This window comes from Sceloporus undulatus, chromosome 2, assembly GCF_019175285.1.
Source record: "Sceloporus undulatus isolate JIND9_A2432 ecotype Alabama chromosome 2, SceUnd_v1.1, whole genome shotgun sequence".
In the NCBI taxonomy this organism is placed as follows: domain Eukaryota; kingdom Metazoa; phylum Chordata; class Lepidosauria; order Squamata; family Phrynosomatidae; genus Sceloporus; species Sceloporus undulatus.
In genome coordinates this window covers 180,782,260-180,798,678 of record NC_056523.1, presented here as the reverse complement: position 1 = coordinate 180,798,678, position 16,419 = coordinate 180,782,260, and the positions used below count along the sequence as shown (strand labels likewise).

The following is a 16,419-nucleotide window of genomic DNA, read 5'->3' as shown; positions in this document are numbered from 1 at the left end:
AGGTCGTAGATTTCAACTTTATTGCTGTTTTGAAAACCTGGCAACACTGGCATGCATACGTACTTGCGCGTGCACACATACTTAAAAACCCCTTCCTTCCCACCCAGTTAGCAGCCAGAAGCCTTCCTGACAAAGCTGCCCTTTGTCCCCAGTTATCAGATACTGTACTATGCGAGAGGCACTCTATTTCCTGAATTCTTGTTGCTGAAGCAGATATCAAGGTAGCATATTCTGGTCAAGATTGCCTACCTGCTCTGTATCTTTGCTGCAAATTCATTACCTTTTAGGAACGCTCTTCTGTCTTGCATTCACAAACAAGTTAAGAATGCAGCCACTACCTCCTAAAGGCAAAGTCTTCCTCTTTATGTGTGTTTTATAGTATCAATCTTGCTCATGCATATCGATCACAAATGTCTGAGAGTACAGGAAGGGTTATATCCAAATTAACTGGGCCTTACATTCATTTGATTGGATTTTGCATTCATTGGCACTATATATCGTACTGTGTCATTGACTACCCCCTCTAGTATTGCTTGACCTTTCAGACAAAATCAAAAATAAAACTGAAGATTTTTTTTTTATAATACAGTAGTTCTCAAACTGTGGGAAGAAGGCATGATTTGCTCATGGTGGGGTGGGAGACTTGGAAACCCACATCCCTCTCCCTTCTCTTCCTGAGGTTTTTCTGTCCTGGAAGGGAAACGAAAGGCAGGCAGGGTGCTTGGAGCAGGAGGAGAATTATTTCCTTATAAAATTGTTAAAATATGAATATACATGAATGTGTGGATGTGCAGCATCCACATGTACATGTAATCGGGATCACAAGGGTAGAAAGTTTGAGAACCACTGTCATCATGATACCACTAAACTTTGCAGAGCCATTAATTTATGCATCTCAAGAACCAGCTTCTATTCCAGAATCTGGGTCTACTCATGTTGGAATTGATGCATCTGGGTGTGATCCTATGCATCGCTGCTAGAACACAACCCCCACTGAATTCAAAGAGATTTGCTTACAGCTAAGGCAAAGGCAAATTTCCTGTGAACAAATCTTGGCAAGAAATGCTGCATGATAGTGTTACCATAAGACAAAAACCACTGGAGAGCACTTGGCAACAACAAAGTGTGTACATAGGAGCTCATTCTCCGTCTTTTAAGATGGCATTAGACAATCTATTCACTTATGAGTTATTCATAAACCATTTTTATTTAAAGATTTCAAAGCAACTGTCTAACCGCCATAAAACATACAATATAAAATAATACATAAAATCAATGTATAATATTCAACAATATATTATAATTTATAACATATATACATAGGAGGAGTCTGAATTATTCTGGAAAGGTTTGCCAAAGTGGGTACGCAAGCATGTAGCAATGGGTTAGTGCAAAATGAGGGCAATGTTTTCCAATAAGAAATTTTCTCTCCCCCCCCCCCCCTTAAATTTTCCTTTGGTCCCCAAATTTCTAGCAGAGCAGAGAGTGAGATCTTGAAAATCTTCCACTGTCCTATTTGCTATGTTTGCATTCCCTGTCTAACTTTCCCTGCCCTTTTATTTGAACGCTTAAACTGTATTTCTAAACACTCAACTGACCCTATAAGTTACTTAAGTGCTGAAAATTTGGGGACCGAAGAAAAATTTAATGGAGGGATTCTTGTGGGGATATGCCCACATTTCCCCCCCTTTGTGTACCTCTTCAACATACTCTTCAAAAATGGCCAGGTCATGTCTAATGTGAAGTAAAGGAGGGGAGAGAGTATCCAACAAAGAAACTGTCACCATCCTTAAGGGCTAATACCCTGTGTTGGATGCTTTCTTATGTTCTTTTACCAAACTTGCTAACAGGGCAAACCTTTTGGAATTCTCCAAAACAAACAGACAGGTGTACATGCATGCATGGCACACCATCAAGCCAGAACGCCTGAGGAGCTGGGACTTCCAGCTAGCATAGAAGTGGTAGTACAGTTGGCCCTCCACATATGTGGCTTTGACTCTTGCAGATTTGATTATTTGCAGTTTTAATTAATATATTCACACTAAGATTCTCTTAAGTCCTCCAGTGCAACTCCGCCAGACGTTGACCATAGAGTTGTGCTGGAAAATCTAGAGGTTCCTAGAGAAAACACTTCTGTAGGCATTTGTAGGTCCTCCGACAGGTTTCTATGACCAACTTCTGGCAGATGTTGACCACAGAGTTGCACTGGAGGACTTGGAGACTCCTAGAGAGGTGTCCTCTTAGGTAAAAAGAATAGTGTTGGTTTTGTTAATTTGTGTTTTTTCCACATTCATGGGGGTCCATCACCCCTAACCCCAGCAAATGTGAAGGGACCACTGTATTTAAAACTGAAACCACTGTGAATGAATTCTTCGGGAAGGGGTCCTAGGAAAGAACTGAAGCTCCCATGCCTATTAAACATATCATGTGGCCAAAAGAATATGTACCATGGCAAGGCCCTTTTTAGTTTTGGATTCAGGATCCCTCTATGCTCTGTGGCAAAAAAGACAAATAAATGGGTCCTAGAACAGATCAAGTCTGAAATCTCCCTGGAAGCCAATATGATCAAATTGAGGCTGTCATACTTTGGCCACATCATGAGAAGGCAAGACTCATTAGAAAAGACAATAATGCTAGGAAAAGTGGTAGGCAGTTAATACAGAGGAAGATCACATGCCCGGTGGTCATCCAGCCCCTGCTTAAAAACCTCCAAAGAAAACTAATTAAAAAAAACATGATTTGAAATAGATAAAATGATAAAATACCTGGGTGTTAATCTAACAATAAAAATCAATAATTATTTGAAAATAATTATATTAAATTATGGGAGGCTATTAGAAAAGATTTATACAAATGGAAAGATATAAACGTATCTCTACTGGGGAAAGTATCTGCGATTAAGAGGAATATTCTAGCCAAACTATTGTACTTATTTCAGACTATCCCAATTATTTTCTCAAACAAAATGTTTGCAAATTAATAAAAGGAGTTAGCTAAATTTACACGGGCAGGCAAAAAACCAAAAATTAAATGGAAATCGCTAACAGATGCAAGACAGAGAGGTGAATAAGTGATGCCAGACCTGGAATTATACTTAGAAACTGCTAGTCTAACCTGGATTAAACAATGGATTACTTTAAAAAACAGTAGGGATTTAGAGTCAGAGGGACATGAATTATTATCAGGATGGCATGGTCATATGTGGTACGAAATAGCATGAGTAAATGCAGGATTTAAAAATCATTTTATAAGAAGATCCCTTATAAAATTTTGGCAAAAATATAAAGCAAGACTTTGCCCTAAAATTTCCAGTCCTCTTCAATCCCAAAAACACCATGATAGGTTCACTGCCCTAAGTCAGAAACGCATACTATAACAACACAACCTCACATGACAAGTATCTATATTTGCATCTGGTTACTTTCAGGTTATTTAAAATAAATAAAGACTAACATGCCCCTACAACCTCAGTGATAACAACTAGGTACCTCTGGTTATTGTTACTGTGTGCCTCCAAGTCATTTTTTATTTACAGCGACCCTAAAGCATACCTATCGTAGGGTTTTCTAGGTAAGTTTCTTCAGAGACGGTTTGCTATCGCCATCCTCTCAGGCTAAGAAAATGTGGCTTGCTCAAGGTAACCCCCCTCCAAAATCAGAAGCCTCAGTTTTGGTTTCCAACTGGCTACCTCCAGCCTCAGACCTCTTGCTTAAGGTCTCTCCTGCCTTTCCTTACCAATCACATCCGACCCAACACTGGCACCCTTTGCAGTTAGTTGCTCAAAGTGCTTCTATGCCTTTCACTATGCCAAAAGATCTTGCAGCACCTTTGAGACTGAAAGAAAGAAACTGGGAGCATGATCTTTCATAGACTTCATCCTCCTTCCTCAGATGCATGGAGTCAACAAGTAGGCGCAAGTCTAGCAAAGCTCATGCTCCCAGCTTCTTTCTTTCAGTTATTCATCAAGATCCCTTGGCATACTCAGAGTGGTGTCCTAACCTCAAAAGAAGGTAAGGCACCTCAAAATGTAGGCCATTAAATACAAATACTAGGACATGACAAAGTCAAATCTCAAAACACTCAAATGCATGCTTCTCAGTCATGCTCAGAATGTTGGAAATTACAAAGTAAAAGCTCAAAACACCCACATAAAGGTCAATTCATGCTTCTTAGTCCTGCTCCAAATTGAAGACATTGTGGAATTCCTCTTGGACAGAAGATTGAAATGTAGGACATGTCCTGGAAAGGGAGGGTGTCTGGTCACCCCGGCACAGGGTGATCAGTTGTCCCCAAAGGAGGAAAATGTAGGACAGTCAAGAAAAAATGCAGGACTTTACCAAACTAATGCTAAAAACACTAATCTAAATATCAATTCATGCTTTTTAGTCATGATCAAAAGGGAGGGCATTTTGGAATTCCTACTGGACAGAAGGCTGAAATGGAGGACATATCCTAAAAAAGGAGGGCCTCTGGTCCAGGGTGACTAGATATCCTAACCGCAAAGGAGGACAAGGCACTGCAAAAAAGTAGAACAGTCAAGACAAAATGGAGGACATGTCAAAGCTCAAAACACTCATATTCTCCTTCTGAGACCTGCTCCAAAGGGAGGACATTCTGGAATTCCTCCTGGACAGAAGGCTGAAATGCAGGATATGATTATGATTATTAATGTCCTGCCCTTCCCCCAAGAAAGGGACTCAGGGTGGCTTACAACATTAAAAAAAAACCCAGTACAATGTCCTGGAAGAGGCCATGTCCTGGGGCAGGGCGACCAGATGTTCTACCCAAAGGAGGACAAGGAACTGCAAAATGCAAGACAGTCAAGACAAAATGTAAGGCATTCCAAAATCAAAGCTCAAAACACAGAGAAGGAAAGGTCAATTGATGCGTCCCAGTCCTGCTCCAAAGGAAGGACAGTGTGGCATTCCTCTTGGACAGAAGGCTGGAATGGCAGGACATGTCCTGGAGAAGGAGAATGCCTGCTCACCCTGGGCATTCCAGACTATAACAGGACTACTGTAGTTAAAAATGCTGTACCTTTCAAGCTGAGGATCCCTTGTCTTTGCCGCCTCCTCCTCCTCAGTTTCTGACAATCCTTTGGGTTTAATCCACTGCTCTTCTTGGGCAGAAGCAGCCCCAGGACAGGAGGAGAGCCAGGTAGTGGAAGGATACAAGAGCCTGCTATTGCTGCTGTCAGGGACTGAGAGGAGAGCCTGACTGGTGCAACAGAGGCAGCACTCACTGACTTACAAGTGAAAGTAAACTAATGCCAAAAGCAATTGTAATTTACGTGTAATCCAGGAAGAGGGATGGGCCGGGGGGGGGGGGGGGGGGCTGGGTACTGGAAAGGCCCTGACGTCTGCTTGAAAGAAAAAGAAAAAAAACCCCAATGCCTCAGCTCTGCTCTGCTCACTTTGCAATCTTCTGGAAATCTGCTGGAGGCATTGCCTTTTCCCAAATCTATTTGGCCTCCACAAAGTAAGAAAGATCAGACAGGCAGGGATATGGTTTCCAAAAGCGTTCTGAGCATCTAGAGATGGTCAGATGTCCTCATCACCTCAAAGAGGAGGACCTTTAAAGACAAAAAGTGGAGGGCATGACCAAATCAAAGCTACCCACACTCCTACAAATACAACATCATCCAAAATCCACCAAAGAGTAATATCTTTATTGGATCAACTAAAATGCACATTATATAACTGCAAGCTTTCGAAGCTCCACGGGCTTCTTCATCAGGCAGAGGTGTTGAAAATGATCCAGGAAGGGGGGGAAAATTCTCGTAGAAACTTTTATTTATTTTTGTGGGGTTTTCAGGCTATGTGGCCACGTTCTAGAAGAGTTTATTCCTGACATTTCGGCAGCATCTGTGGCTGGCATCTTCAGAGAATGCCGGTGAAACATCAGGAATAAACTTTTCTAGAACATGGCCACATAGCCTCCAAAAAACACAGAAACTATGGATGCTGACCATGAAAGCCTTCGACTTCACATTTTATATACCGGTATTTATTTCAAGGATTTATATCCCACCTTTCTCCCACATGGGATTCAAGGTGTGTGTGTGTGTGTGTGTGTGTGTGTGTATACTGTATGATATGATATGATATAAATTCATGCTTCTTTGTCATGCTCCAGACCAGATGTCCTAACCACAAGGGCAGACAAGGCAGTGCAAAATGGAGGAGATTCAAGAAAAATGGAGGACACAGCCAAATCAAAGCTCAAAACACTCATCTAAATATAAATCCATGCTTTGTAGTCATGCTCAAAAAAGAGGGCATTTTGGAATTCCTCCTGGACAGAAGGTTGAAATGGGAGACATGTGGAAAGGAGGCCTGGTCACACTACAACTAGAGAGTCTGTGTGATGTAGGTGTTTATCACACGGCGGTTTTTGCAGCTCAGATCCGGGGTGACTCCTGCTTCAGCTATGCGAATTCACGTTATAACATGAATGTTTTATCACACCTGGTTGCCCTTCTGAATCGAGGGGGAATCGAATCCAAGGCAAGTCACGTGATGTGGATTCAAGCAAAGCGGAGTGAGTGCAAATTGTATTACCACACCGGTGGGATTCAGTGATTCAAATTGGCATCCTTGCACATGCTCAGTGGGGGTCTGAATGCATCGTGACCTTGTACGTTTCTGGGGTGAAAAGGGGTGCAAGTTCTTGTTCCTTGTTTCACATAATTGTGTGATTGCATGAATATTTGCCTCGTGAATATTTCTGTGTCTTCTTCATCCCCCTTTTTTATTTTGCCTTCCATTTCAGCAATTTCAACACACAGATAGATAGATATACATATATATCTGTATATTCACATTCACACACATACACACACATAAAAAAATGAGTTGCCCTGAAAGTTAAAGGACCAATGAAAGGAAATGGGGGGAAATTGCAGTGCTGCATCATGGGAAATTTGCAACTCAAGGGGGGGGGGGGGTTGCGGTGGTGTACCAGAGCAGAAGCAAAGTTGCATTCCACACCAGACCAATTCGGAGTGAAATTGAAGTGAGCTTGAATGCGAATTCTGTGAATTCACTTTTTCCAAATTCATCAAAATGAGGAATCACTTTCAATTCACTGTGGAAGCCCCACGGAAGGAGCTTCCATATAAAGGAATCTCGTCTGATAACACATTCACGTTATAACGTGAATTTACAGAGGTGTTTATCACACAGAGGTTATTGGAGCTAAGATCAGGGGTGACTGCAGGTTGAGCGATGCGAATTGACGTTATAACGTGTTTTATCACACCTGGTTGCCCTTCCATTGCCTTTCCGAATCGAGGGGGAATCAAATCCAAGGCAAGTCACATGATGCGGATTCATGCAAAGTGGAGTGAGTGCAAATTGTATTACCACACCGGTGCATAGCATGTGGATTCAACTTGATTCGAATTGGGACCCTTGCACATGCTCAGTGGGGCCCTGAAGGCATCCTGAACCTTTGCACTTCTGGGGTGAAGGGAGCCTGGGCCCACTTTCACATGAATGACAGCTTCACCTTTCTTCCTCCCTTCTATTTTCCCATCCCTGGCAGCCAAATTCAAAGGGGTCCTCCCTGTCTGAGCCCCCATCTATTTCAGCCACATCTACATCTATCCTCTTGTCATTCTCCTCATCTATTTCATCTACATCTCTCCTTCCCTTTGTAACAGTTGTCTTCTCTTAGGTTGCATCCACACTGGGGAGATAATCTGGTTTAACTCCACTTTAACTGTCCTGGCTCAGTGCTATGGAATTCTGGGAGTTCCATCTCTCCCTCCAGCCTCCTGTTTCTTTCACTTCAGATCTGTCATCTGGATTGAAATCTACCTTCCATCCCTTTCCAGTTTCATGTGAATGCTAGCCTCTACATCTGCACTGAGGAAATAATCTGATTTGACTTCACTTTAGCTGTCCTGGCTCAGTGCTGTGGAATTCTGGGACTGTAGTGTCCTGAGACATTGAGCCTTCTCTGTCAGAGAGCTCTGGTGCCTCAGCAAACTAATAACTTATTATTATTATTTTAAATTATTATTATTTTAAAAATTATTATTATTATTATTATTGGAGTTGGAGTTTGTTGTGGGATCCTTGGCTCGAGGCTATGGAATTCTGGGAGTTCCATCTCTCCCTCCAGCCTCCTGTTTCTTTCCCTTCAGATCTGTCATCTGGATCTACCCTCCATCCCTAGCCTCACGTGAATGATAGGGAATGTCACCTATCTCTAAATGCCCTCTGCTTCATCCGAATGTATCACCCACTGGCAAAATTATTGTTATTGTTGTTGATATTATTATTGTGCAGTGAAAGAATTTTTTAAATAATAATAAATTTATTTCACTGCAAAATAATCAGTGTAGAAACTGCAGTTCTACTTGGAAGTAAATCCTGCCTCCACCTTGGCTCCACTTTGGAGGATGTCCTGCCCCCCACCCCCAAAGAGTCCTATAGAAACTTTACTAACCCCACTCTCTCTCTCTTTGCCCCCCTCTTTTTCCTTTCTCTCCCCCCCCAATCTCCCCCCTCCTCGCCAGCATGTCTCCTGTCCACAATAAAACGTGAATGCATTCATTCAAGGGGAGGCACCGGAAGCAAATGAGGCAAAATTGCAGCACAGCATCATGGGAAATTTGCAACCCAGGGGTTTTGCAGTGGTGTTCCCGAGCACAAGCAAATTGGCATTCCACAGCAGACCAATACACAGTGAGTTCGAACCGAGCCTCAATGCGAATCCTGCCAACTCACTTTTTAGCAGACTCCCCAAAATGAGGAGCCAGTAAGGATTCAGTCCGGAAGCACCGTGGAAACCCCACAGGGGGAGCTCCCATTGAAAGGAACCAGGTGTGAAAATACATTAACGTTATAATGTGAATTCGCATTGCTTGATTCACAACCACCCTGGATCTGAGCTGGTAAACCCCCATTTGATAAATGCCATAGTTGGACCCGCGCTCACGTCGGAACTGAGCTGCAAAAAGTTGCAAAAACCTCAGTGTGATAAACACCGTAGTGATGTTGTTTGAGTTTTGAACTAGGACTCTGGAGATCAGGATTTGATTTCCAATTCAGCATAAAAAGCCCCTGGGGGAACTTGGGCAAGTCCCACTCTCTCAGTCTCAGAGGTTCGCCTTAGGATCCCCATAAGTAAAAAATTATTTGGAGCCATACAACAACAACAATGAACAGAGATATCTAGCTATTATCACTGAGGTTGTCAGGGCATTGTGTGTGTGTTTGTTTGTTGTATGCAGCATATGGTGACCCTAAGGCAAACCTATCATGGGTTTCCTTAGGAAAATTTGTTCAGAGGAGGGTTGCCATTGCCTTCCCCTGAGGCTAAGAGAGGGTCACTTGCCCAAAGCCACCCAGTGGATTTCATAGTCAAGCTGGGAATCAAACCCTGGTCTCCAGAATCCTAGTCCAATGCTCAAACCACTACACCATACTGGCTCTCTTAGTCTTTATTTATTGTAAATAACACGGAAGTAGCTAGATGCAAATGTGGATACTTATAGTTTGTATTTTTGTTGTATGCCTTGGTTTCTGACTTACAGCAACCCTAAAGTGAACCTATCACAGGGCTTTCTGGGGCTGAGAGTGTGTGACTCTCCCAAAGTCACCAAGTGGGTTTCCAAGGCCAAGTGGGAATTTGGACCCAGTGCAACTTAAACTATTACACCACACTGGCTTTCTGAGGTTGTCAGATTGTTGTTTTAGGATGACACTATCTTGACTTAGGGTCACCATAAGTCAAAAATGACACAACAACAACAAAATCCCATTCGCTGAGACTCAGACCAGTTTTTCAATAGCAATAACACAATAACAACAACAACAATAATAATTTTTATTTATATTTCCCACTTCTCCCAAGGATCGAAGCGGGATTACATCATTAAATAGCATGGGTGTGAGTGTGGTAAAAAGAAAAACTGGGAGGTGATACCCTAAACCGAGAAGCAAATGGAAAAACACAGAGTTTAGGGGAAAACAGAAGCTAAAAAACTGTAGTTTTATTGGAACAATGTGTTAAAAACAAATCAAAAGCTAAAACCAGCTGTGAGGCTTATTCTGGCCTGTAAGCCACACTCTGAAAGTTAATACGCAGAACTGGGCTTGGAAACTGCAATTCCCAAAACAATACAGAACTATAACAATTCCTCTGCATCTTACACCATGTATGGAAACAAATAAACACAATATTAATATAGTTTACAGAGTGCACAAACAGAGGCTTGGTTGAAAAGGGATGTACAGTATGCCCAAAACAGATAGGAGTGTAAAAAGTGTCAAAAAAAAGACCAAACACGTTTCGACAATTGTCTTCATCAGTGGTCCAAAAAATTAAGCCACCTTGTCAGGTAGAGCATGTGGAAACCAGCTGTCCTTTTGGTAAGTGGAAGGTCAACTAAGACCTTGAGTCGTGCCTAAGGCTGGGGTATGCCACAAATGCTTATCAGCTCCAGAAACTATGTTGTTCAGGCAGTGAATTACAATATTACAATATATTGTATATGACTGCTTCAATATATTAAGCAAATGTTTCAATTAGGATTGAAAAAGTCTTTGTGCTTGATATCGGTATAAATAAAGATATAATATGCTTATGTGTTGTTACAGTTATCTCTCCTTTTCTTAGATGAGGTCAAAGCACTATAATGTTTCCCTTCCTTCCCACTTTATCTCTGCACCAACACCTGCTCTGGCAAAGATCAGGCTATTAGTAAAAGAATTTACTAATACTAATACTAATACTAAGATATTATTATTATCACACAAAAGCCTTTAATTGTCCCTTAGGGTTTTGTTATTTTGGGGTAACTTCAGAGAAGTTCAGGGTTGTTGTTTTTAAACAACAATCTGGAATAAAACATCCTATAATCATTTTAACAGATAAACATGATGTCACTAAAATACATAAAAATGTGGATGCGTGTTTTTGTTTCTTTTGCAGATGAATAAAAGTCCACAATTGGCTGGTCTTCTGCCCTTTTAAACGTGGACATCTATGTCCTCAATCATTTGGATTTTTAAAATACAATTCTTGCTTTTATTCATGATAATCATTGGGACCAAGCTTAGCTTGTCGATTAAGTGTCCGCCACGGTTGACAGCTAGCCATGCCCCCAACTGCTTTTATATTAAAGGAAATTATTAGAAACATTGTGTATGCAGTTCTATGCCATGTGTGTATATTTACTTGGGAGTAAGTCATAGAACCATAGAATAATAGAGTTGGAAGAGACCACAAGGGTCATCCAGTCCAACCCCCTGCCATGCAGGAAATCCAAATCAAAGCATCCCCGACAGATCCAGCCTCTGTTTAAAGACCTCTAAAGAAGGAGACTCCACTACACTCTGAGATAGGAGTGTGTTCCACTGTCGGACAGCCCTTAGTGTCAGGAAGTTCTTCCTAATATTGAGGTGGAATCTCTTTTCCTGGAGCTTACACTCATTGTTCTGGGTCCTAGTCTCTGGAGCAGCAGAAAACAAGCTTGCTTCCTCCTCAATATGACATCCCTTTAAGTACCGTATATACTCAACTATAAGTCGACCTCATGTATAAGTTGAGGGTAGATTTTGGGGGCAAAATTATGGATTTTGATATGACCTGTAGATAAGTCGAGGGTAAGACTTAGGGGCATATAGCAAAGGAGCTGAAGGATGAAGCAAAGCAAAACAATGTCAATTAATTTACAAAATTCCAGCAAACATAACTCTTTGTGCTCACTCTTAAGGCTGGATGGATGAGAGAGTAGAGGGAGTGTGCTTCCAGGATAGATTATACTCTTGCTTTTCACCAGGGGATGGTTTCTTTTTTAAAATAAGAGTTAAGGTACAGTACTTACATTGACCCATGGATAAGTCAACTCAGGTTTTTTGGGTCAATTTTTTGACCTAAATTTCTAGACTTATACATGAGTATATACAGTATTTAAACAGGGCTATCATATCACTTCTTAACCTTCTCTTCTCCAGGCTAAACATCCCCAGCTCCGTAAGTCGTTCCTCGTAGGGCATGGCTTCCAGACCCTTCACCATTTTAATTGCCCTCCTTTGGACACGCTCCAGTTTCTCAATGTCCTTTCTGAATTGTGGTGCCCAGAACTGGACTCAATATCCCAGGTGGGGCCTGACCAAAGCAGAATATAGTGGCACTATTACTTCCCTGGATCTAGACACTATACTTCTATTGATGCAGCCTAAAATCGCATTGGCCTTTTTAGCTGCTACATCACACTGTTGACTCATGTTCAACTTGTGGTCTACTTGGACTCCCAGATCCCTTTCACATGTAGTTTCATTCAGACAGGTGTCCCCATCCTATATCTGTGCATTTCATTTTTCCACCCTAAGTGCAGTACCTTACATTTCTCCGTGTTGGATTTCATTTTGTTAGCTTTGGCCCAGCTTTCTAATCTATTCAGGTCATCTTGAATTTTGATCCTGTCCTCTGGGTTATTAGCTACTCCCCCTAGTTTGGTGTCATCTGTAAATTTGATCAGTATGCCCCCAATTTTTGTCCTCATTAGACTCACTGATGTTTGACATCGTGGGTCATCTCGACAACAGAAACTTCCCTCATCCAAAACTAGAGGGAGTGCATATCTCAGCCTTGCTTTATGCAGATGATGCAGCAGTAATTTCAAGAAAACACATTGGCCTAAACAGAGCACTAAGAACACTAACACAGTACTGCAGAGAGCAACAACTAGAACTCAACTATCAAAAAAGTAAAACCATTGCATTTGTTAAATGTCCCAAGAATCATAACTGGAATACAGTCGCCCCTCCTAACTTGCGGGGATCCCTTCTGGACCCCCTCCCCTCAAATTAGACTTGCAGATAATCAAGCCCCATTGAAATGAATGGGGCGGGCTCTTGCATGCAAGCATAAGGTGTGCACCACGGGAGCACGCCCCATTCACCTCAATGGCAGGTTGCCCCTCCATGGATTGTCAACTTCGCAGATTTCAAGTTCATGGACTTGGAAGAGCGACTGTATAGATGGCCACAAGACTGAACAAGTCTCCTGTTTCAAATATCTGGGGTAATCTTTCACACTACTGGTAGTAGAAAAGCACGTGGAGACTATGTTGCTGGGATATGAAAAGGCTAAAGCAACCATCAAACAACGGGTGGTAGTTACAAAGAGATAGCTAGATCTAGCTAGTTCCACAACTTTGATTGCTAGTGACACCAAAAGACATTTGGCAGTACCTATGGTATACTTAGCAAAACTTGAAGTACCTGAACACCAGAGAGCCTTTACTTTGGCCCAATGCCATGCCCTTCCCTCAGCCATCGTTGAAGGGCCGATACAAGAAGATCCCCTTCTTAGACACATTATGCCCCTGTGACTCTGGCCAAATAGAGACAACAGAGCAGGTACTACTCCAGTGTTCATACTACAGGGACATGAGCCACAGCCTTATTTCACCTCTATTGTATAAACATCAAGGACACACCTGTCAATTTTACACTTTTCTGTTGCTTTCAGATATTAACTCTGATACAGTAAAATTCATCAGGCAATGACCTCTGCAGTAGATTAGTACAAAGGTCTTGCTACACTGGGATCTAAAAGGATATTTTAAATACTGCATTTAACCTGTGTTTTTAACCTTATTTTTGCCTTCTTGTGTTCTGTATCCCCTTTTTACCTGTGCTAGTCTATGATTGTAATAAAGATAGACTGAACAGACTCGCTGGTGCTAATTGTTGATGAGAAATATACAGGATTGCTCCAAACAGTCGCAAAAGGGAACCCATCTCCAGCGCTATTGCAAATGCCACAGCACATACAACACAAGCCAAAACAACAGCACAACTCTATCATTAAGCTTTGCTCAGCAAAAAAAGTTTCTTTTTGTATTTCACAACCTGTTTTCCGGTTCAAATTTCATCATGGATTTGCTAACTTCCTTCCTACTAGTTAAGGCTAAGTTTGTGATCAAGAGGAGACTAATGTGTACACTGGGCCATGGAGGGTATGGACAACAAGAATCTGTCTTAAACATTTAGAAACTATAGTTACCCTAACATGGTTAACAATTTTAATAACATTAAATCACATATTTCAAATGAAAACTCGAAGTACCTAAACACCTGAAGTACGTGAATCTCAAATGAAATATTACAACACTATAAAAATAAGCACGTCATGTTTTTCTATGATACCAGCAAGTTTGCCCTTGCATGTGGTTATGGCTGGCACACTTTAAATTTCCAGAGTGTTTGGAGCTACTTTTTTAAAATTTAAAGTTAAACATGGAGAGAAGAGGCTTAAAAATTCATGTTTTAAGTTATAATTTATCATGTCGGGGTTGTTTATTTGGCTTTTTATACCACCTTGAAATCCAAATAGGATAATGTATGGATGTGCTTGTGCCTTCAAGTTGCCTGTTGATTTATGGTGACCCCAAGAATGTCATAGGGTTTTCTTAGGCAAGGAGTACTCATAGGTTATTTTGCCAGTTCCTTCCTCTGAAATATAGCCTACAGCATCTGGTATTTATTGACAATCTCCCATCCAAGTAATAACCAGGGCTGACTCTGCGTAGCTTCCAAAATCAGACAGGATCTGGTGCCTAGAGTATTTAGGATAAAGACTTTAATGTAAAGATTTTAATGTAAAGTCTCTGTAAAGGGCATAGGGCCACATAGTACATACAAGTGCATACATATATGTTGCTATAGCATCTATCAGGGGCTTAAAAAAAACTAGGTGGAAAGTGAGCTAATGTGATTATGTTATTTGTTATGTAGTTAAAATAGTAGGGAGGAGGTGTTTTCCAGTAGGTCTTGAATTCCCATTGCTATGAGCCATGCCAGAAATTAAAATGACAGCTTCCATATTCAGCTTTCTGGCACTGATCAGAGCATCACTGATGCTGCTGCCACCACCAAATAGGCCACAGATATCAGAGGGGCACATTATTCTAAGGACACTTGGCTGAAGGCCCCCTTGAATTTGGAGTCAGTCCTTCTGGGTGGAAAGCCACTAGGTATGATGTGTGTGTGTGTGTGTGTGTGTTTCTTCCTGTGTGTGTGAGAGAGAGGGGGGCATTTTAATTCCCATGACTCCATGCTATGGAATTCTGGGAATTGTAGTTTTGTGAGACATTTGGCCTTCTCTCTTAGAGTGCTCTAGTGCTACAACAAGCTATAGTTCCTAGAATTCCATAGCACTGAGCCAGGTCAGTTAAAGTGTTGTCAAACTGGATTATTTCTGCAGTGCAGATGCAGCTAGACACACACACACACACAGAGAGAGAGAGAGAGAGAGAGAGAGAGAGAGAACCACACAAAGAGATAGAATATTATTGTACTGTATATACTTATGTATACGTCTGGATATTTTAGTCAAAAAATTGGCCTCCCAAAACAGAGATGACTTATCCAGGGTCAATGTAAGTACTGTATTTTAATTCTTAAAAAGGAACCATCCTCTGTAAAAGGCAAGAATATAATCTGTCCTGAAAGCATTAACCCCCCTCTACTCTCTTATCCATCCCAGCTTTAGTGTGAGCAAAAACAGTTATGCCCAATGGAATTTTGTAAGATTTTTGGCATCATTTTCCTTTGCTTCATCATTTAAATCTTTTATTTCATGTCCCTAAATTTTACCCTCGACTTATCCATATAAGTCACTCATCAAAATCCCCAATTTTGCCCTCCAAATCTGTCCTCGATTTATATATGAAGTCAACTTATAGTTGAGTATATACTGTTGTTGTTGTTGCTGCTGTGTTTCCAACTTATAACGACCCTAAGGGTATCATGGGGTTTTCTTGGCAACATTTGTTCAGAGGAGGTTTGCCATTGCCTTCCCCTGTGGCTGAGAAGTGTGACTTGCCCATGGTCACCCAGTGGATTTCATGGATGAGCAGGGAATTGAACCCTGGTCTCCAGATTTGTAGTCCTCAACACTCAAACCACTATGCAACACTTCACCATCCCAACTTTAACTGCCATGGCTCCATGGTATGGAATCCTGGGAATTGTAGTTTGTTGTGGCACCAGAGCTCTCTGACTAGGGATGCCATATACCGCCTGTAGGCGGGACAATCCCTCTTTGGGTGGTGCCAACCTGGTCCCGGTCCAGTTTGGCGCCAAAACTGGGACGGCACCACCCGCGGCCACCTCCGCCCCCGCATGCGCCGCAGGGGCCCCCAAGGCCTCGCTGAGGCCTAGAAGCGCTCTCTGCGGTTGGAGCTCCGGCCACGGAGACGCTCCCTCCCAGGCCCCAGCGAGGCCTTGGAGGCTGCTCCGCAATCGCGGAGTCCTCCAAGGCCTCGCCAGGGCCTGGGAGGAGGAGGAGGCCGCTTGCCACCGCGGCGATGGCTGCGATGACAGGCAGCCCCCGTGCCCCTTCCTGGCCTGAGAGGAGGCCAAGGCTTCCTCCCAAGCCAGGACGGAGGACAAG

General features: G+C 42.1%; 1 protein-coding gene across 5 annotated transcripts in view; it reads right to left on the bottom strand.

Moving 5' to 3' along the window:
• The window catches only part of STAT6 (signal transducer and activator of transcription 6), an 86,034-nt gene extending 80,771 nt beyond the window's left edge, over window positions 1-5,263 (bottom strand). For all 5 annotated transcript variants that reach the window (XR_006101847.1, XR_006101846.1, XM_042448681.1 and 2 more), the window contains exon 1: window positions 5,038-5,263. The gene's annotated coding sequence lies outside the window, so the exon portion shown is untranslated. The remainder of the gene's footprint in view (window positions 1-5,037) is intronic.
• Between the last annotated feature and the right edge of the window lie 11,156 nt (window positions 5,264-16,419).